The sequence below is a fragment of the Suncus etruscus genome, chromosome X (assembly GCF_024139225.1).
Source record: "Suncus etruscus isolate mSunEtr1 chromosome X, mSunEtr1.pri.cur, whole genome shotgun sequence".
Classification (NCBI taxonomy): domain Eukaryota; kingdom Metazoa; phylum Chordata; class Mammalia; order Eulipotyphla; family Soricidae; genus Suncus; species Suncus etruscus.
The window spans coordinates 98,016,641-98,021,980 of NC_064868.1; the positions used below are offsets into that span (position 1 = coordinate 98,016,641).

At 36.7% G+C, this 5,340-nt stretch overlaps 1 non-coding gene across 1 annotated transcript; it reads right to left on the minus strand.

Annotated features, from left to right (window-relative positions):
* Positions 1-933: 933 nt before the first annotated feature.
* Positions 934-1,040, minus strand: LOC126000098 (U6 spliceosomal RNA). The gene has a single exon (XR_007492464.1). It is a non-coding gene; the product is annotated as a U6 spliceosomal RNA (small nuclear RNA).
* Between the last annotated feature and the right edge of the window lie 4,300 nt (positions 1,041-5,340).

Sequence of the window (5,340 nt, forward strand, 5' to 3'; positions counted from 1 at the left end):
TTGTCTGCTGCATCTTATATATGGAAGTGCCTTTCCTAAAGAGAAACTAACAGTGTGGGTTTTATTTAACATAGATCAAATTGGTTATGATGAAGAAGAAAGTGGAGAGGGAAAGAAGTAAGGAAAAGAGAGAGAAAGGAAATGGTAATTTGCCAAAATATGTTTGATGTGTAGACCCTGAAACATAAGTCTGCAATTGGCAGTTGACTGTTTCAGTGGTCTGAATGATCATATGCTTTAGGTCCTAATAAGGAGAAAGGTAAATTGGAGTATTTTATCAAGACATACTGTGTACAGTATCTAGTAAGACTGAGCACCAAGGTGTAAAATTAGGGTGTCCACCCTTTGTATCCAAGAACCACTGTGGACAAAGAAGCTGAAAGGTTATTTTATACCTGGTAAGATCAAGGCATTAAAACATATTGTTAGGAATCACTGCAGCTGAAGTCTCTGGCTTCCAATAAGATTCTTTACCTGTATCTGTGGACAAGTACCTTAAGACATTATTACAGGCCTTTGTAGTTAGAGGCTGATTGCATACCTGTTCACTCTAAACCACTGTTTCCATTGTTGCTGGTTTCTTTATAGTATAATGGATAGTCGAGGCTTTGTGTTGCCCCTCTTCCACTTGATTTGAACACTTCTCTTCGCAAAATGCTGATAACTACAGTGCTTGGAGTTTCTACCCTATTAGACCATTGTATTTGTTCTTGAAGTATTATATGTATATATGGTATCTATTCTAAATACATCAGAGAAGTGCTATCATTCTATTCCTTCTTCTTCTGGCTTACTTCATTTCACATAATATTTTCTAGATCCATCCACGTTGCTGCAAAATCCATGATTGTATCATTTCTAACTGCTATGTAGTATTCCATTGTGTATAAGTACCACATCTTCATGATGCATTCTTCAGTTTTTTTTTTTTTAAAAAATATGGAACGCTTCACGAATTTGCGTGTCATCCTTGCGCAGGGGCCATGCTAATCTTCTCTGTATCGTTCCAATTTTAGTATATGTGCTGCCGAAGCGAGCACGCATTCTTCAGTTTTTGAGCATCGAGGTTGGTTCCAAATTTTGGCTATAGTGCTGCAAAATATAGTGGAGTGCATACATACTTTGGGATGAATATCCTTCTGTCTTGGAGATAGATACCCAGGAGTGCTATTCCTGGGTCATATGACAGTTCACTTCTGAGTTTACTGAGCACCGTCCATACTGTTTTCTATAGGGGTTGGACCAGGCAGCATTCCCACTAGCAGTGGATGAGAGTTCCTTTCATACCACATCCCCGCCAACAGAGATTGGTCTCATTATTTTTAATGTATGCCATACTCACTGGTGTAAGGTGGTACCCCATTGTTGTCTTGATTTGTATTTCCCTAACAATGAGTGATGGTGAGCATGTTTTCATGTGTCTATTAGCCATCTTTTGGTCTTCTTTGGAGAAGTGTCTATTCATTTCTTCTCCCATTTTTCTATGACATTATTAGATTTTTTTTTGGAGCTCATCTTTTTGAGTGCCAGGTATATTCTAGATATCAACCCTTTATCTGATGTGTTGAGTGCAAAATTTTCCCCATTCCATTAACTGTCTTCTAGTTTTAACCAGGGTCTCTTTTCCATGCAGACACTTTTTAGTTTGATGTAGTCCTGTGTATTTAAGTTTGATGCTAAATTTCTTGCCATTGGCATTCTGTCATCAAAGATTTTTAATATATAGGTCTTGAAGTGTTATGCCTTTTTTTGTCAGTGAACTTTATAAATTCATGTCTGATTTCAAGGTCTTTAATGCATTTAGAGTTGACTTTTGTGTAAGGTGTGAGGTATGGATCAATCTTTAAATTTCTTACAGGTGGTTATTTGTTTCAACACCATTTGTTGACGAGACTATCTTTTTTCCAATTTAAATTTTGTACACTTTTGTCAAATATTAGTTGACTGCATGTTTGGAGGTATATCCCTAGATTTTCTATTCTAACCCAATTGTCTTTGTTCCAGTACCAAGCTTTTTTGATCACTATGGCTTTATAGTAAAGCTTCAGTTTAGGTAGAAAGATGCCTTCGGGCTTCTTGTTTTTCAGTATGTATTTGGCTAACTTGGGTCTTTTGTGGTTTCATATGTTTTATAATTGATTGTTGTAAGTCCTTAAAAATTATGTCTGAAGTTGGATATGGATTTCATTGAATCTATATAGAAGTTTAGGTAAGATAGTCATTTTGACAACGTTGATTTTACCTACCCATGAGTATGAGATGATCTTACATTTCTTTAGGTCATCTTCAATTTATTTTGTTTTCATAGAATAGGTCCTTCACTTCTCTTGTAAGGTTGATTTCTAAGTACTTGATATTTTTGTATACTATTTTAAGTGGGATTGACTCCTTAATCTCTTTCTCCTCTACTTTCTTATTTGTATAGAGGAACACTACTGTCTTTTGTGTATTGACTTTGTAGCTGGCCACTTTGCTGTATTGGTCAATTGTTTCTAAGAGTTTTACTGTATATTCTTTAGGGTATTCTATGTATATCATCATATAATCTGCAAAAAAGAGATAGCTTGACTTTCTCTTTGCCTCTCTGGATTCTTTTGATTCCTTTCTCTTGTCTGATTGCTATTGCTAAGACTTCCAAAATTATGTTGAGTAAGAGTGGAGAAAGTGGGCAGCCTTGCCTAGTTCCTGACCTTAGTGGCAATGCTTTCAGTTTTTCACCATTAAGGATAATGTTGTATGTGGGCTTTTTATACATAGCTGTAACTATCTTGAGGAAGGTTCCTTCCAGTCCTATTCCTTCCAGTCCTATTTTTCTGAGTGTTTTCATCATGAAATGGTGTTGGATTTTGTTGATGCCTTCTCTACATTGATTGATATAATCATGTAATTTTTGTCTTTCTTGTTGTTGATATGGTGTATGATGTTCACTGATATGCATATGTTGAACCATCCTTGCATCCCTGGTATGAAACCCACCTGGTCATGGTGTATATTTTTTTGATATATTGTTGGATTCAGTTTGCTAAGATTTTGTTGAGGATTTTTGCATCTAAGTTCATTAGTGAGATTGGCCTGTAGTTTTCTTTCTTGGTGATGTCTTTGCCATCTTTGGGAATGAGTGTGACATTAGCCTCATAAAAGGAGTTAGGAAGGATTCCTGTCTTTTCAATGTTTTGGAAGAACCTGAGGATCAATGGTAGTAATTCTTGTAAAAAATGTGTGATAATATACACCTGTAAAATCATCTGGACCTGGACTTTTGTTCTTGGGGAGATTCTTAACTACTGTTTCAATTTCCTTAGATGTGATTAGCCTGTTTAGGCTTTCTACGTCCTCCTATTCAGTCTCAGAAGATGATATTTTTCCAGAAATCTGTCGGTTTCTTCTGGGTTTTCTAACCTAAGTACAGGTGTTCATAATAGATCCTCATGTTGTCTTGGATTTCTTGCGGTTTTGTTGTAATATCTTCTCTTTCATTTGTAATTTTATTTATTTGGATGTTTCCCCTCTTTTTTGGTGAGTCTTTGGTTCGTCTATCTTGTTTATTCTTTTGAAAAATCAACTCCTGGTCTCATTGATTTTTTGTATTGTTTTCTTAGGTTTTATGTTGTTTATTTCTGTCCTGGTTTTTATTATTTCTTGTATTCTGGCTGTGTTTGGGTTTCTTTGCTGCTGTTTTTCTAGATCCTTAAGGTGCCCCTTTAAGCTGTTGATTTTGTCATTTTCCTTTTTCCTGAAGTAAGCCTGTATTGCTATGAGTTTCCCCCTAATTACTGCTTTTGCAGCAGCAGGCCTTTTAATATAATCCCGTGGAGCTTTTCAGTTCTCCATGCCGGGAAAATTCAGGAATTTCATTGGCATGCCTACTGAATCACCCCTTTAATTGGAGATATAAAAATTATTATCTATGGTGTAGGCACTTGGGAATGCACAGTCTCTCTTTTCCAGTGAAGGATCAGGGTTTTAATAACCCACTGGGAATATTTTCCTGCAACAACTAATGAATCCTTTTTCCTTTTCCTCTATACATCACATCCTCAAATTAAAGCTTTGTCACTTTATAGACAAGTGAATGTAATTTCACTTGCCAAAGTAATGGAATACGCCAATGGGTGTCAATTTTTCATCAGTGTTCATATGTCTCCAGCATTGTAATGTCAAGATTTAGAAAGGTAAAAAGAAGGGGTCAAGTGTTTTTGTCAACTCAAACTGATTCCTTCCCTGCAGTACTTCATAATGTGAGTCTCTCAGTCTGTGATTCTGATGTAGTCCCATAAAGGACCAGCAAGCTTGAGAGCCTATATTTACTGTATAGAAATAAGCTTCTCTTTGGATTGGGTCAGGAACCTGGCTAGTCTTTCGGAATCCACTGCACTTCCAGAAAAGGTGATGAGGATACCTTTGCAGAGTCCCAAAGCAAGGCTCTGGGATCTTTAACTGAGGGTTGGTGTGGTTGTAAGAATACTTCAAATACTTCATGAGAAGGAGGTATAATGTGACTAAGTTTTATTTGCTTCCGTAGGCCAAACAATACGGTTTAAGGGTATGGTTCTTCATCAGACTACCCTTACTACAGAAGTCACCAGTAACATGGGGGATCTGGAGGCTGTGTTCATGAGCCAAGGTCCTGTTCAAGAAATCCAAAAGCAAAGTTACATATACCCAGTAAACTTTCAATAGCATTTTCCCTAGTTTTATTTAGACGCATTCTAGAAAACTATTCAAAATATAATTAATTTATGATGACATTTATATGTATAGTTGTAAAATAATGATAATTGGTACAAATACTCTCCTTCAGAAGTTGTTGAAGGTCATAAAAACTCAGTTGTAGCTTGTTTATAAAAATTATATCAATGATGAACTCTGTAAACACAGATAATTCCCTCTATCTCTAGGGTTATTTGGTTGGTCAACAACTTAAATTACATACAAGGGGAGAGTTCACATATGGACAATGATGAAATCTGTAATTTTAGATAGAAAATTATCTCTGCTCCCTGGGTTTCTCTCTGGTTAACTAACCAATTAATGTGACATCAGATGGCTTAGTAGTAGAAATCATTTATTAAATTACATATGTGTGGATTATAAAGTCAATGAGGAAAAACTGAGGGTTTGTATCCTACATTAAGAATGGAATGGGGGCCGGAGAGATAGCATGGAGGTAAGGTGTTTGTCTTTCATGCAGGAGGTCATCAGTTCGAATTCCTGCATCCCATATGGTCCCTCCCCCGTGCCTGCCAGGAGCAATTTCTGAGCGTGGAGCCAGGAATAACCCCTGAGCAGTGCCGGTGTGACACAAAAACCACACACACACACACACACACACACACACAC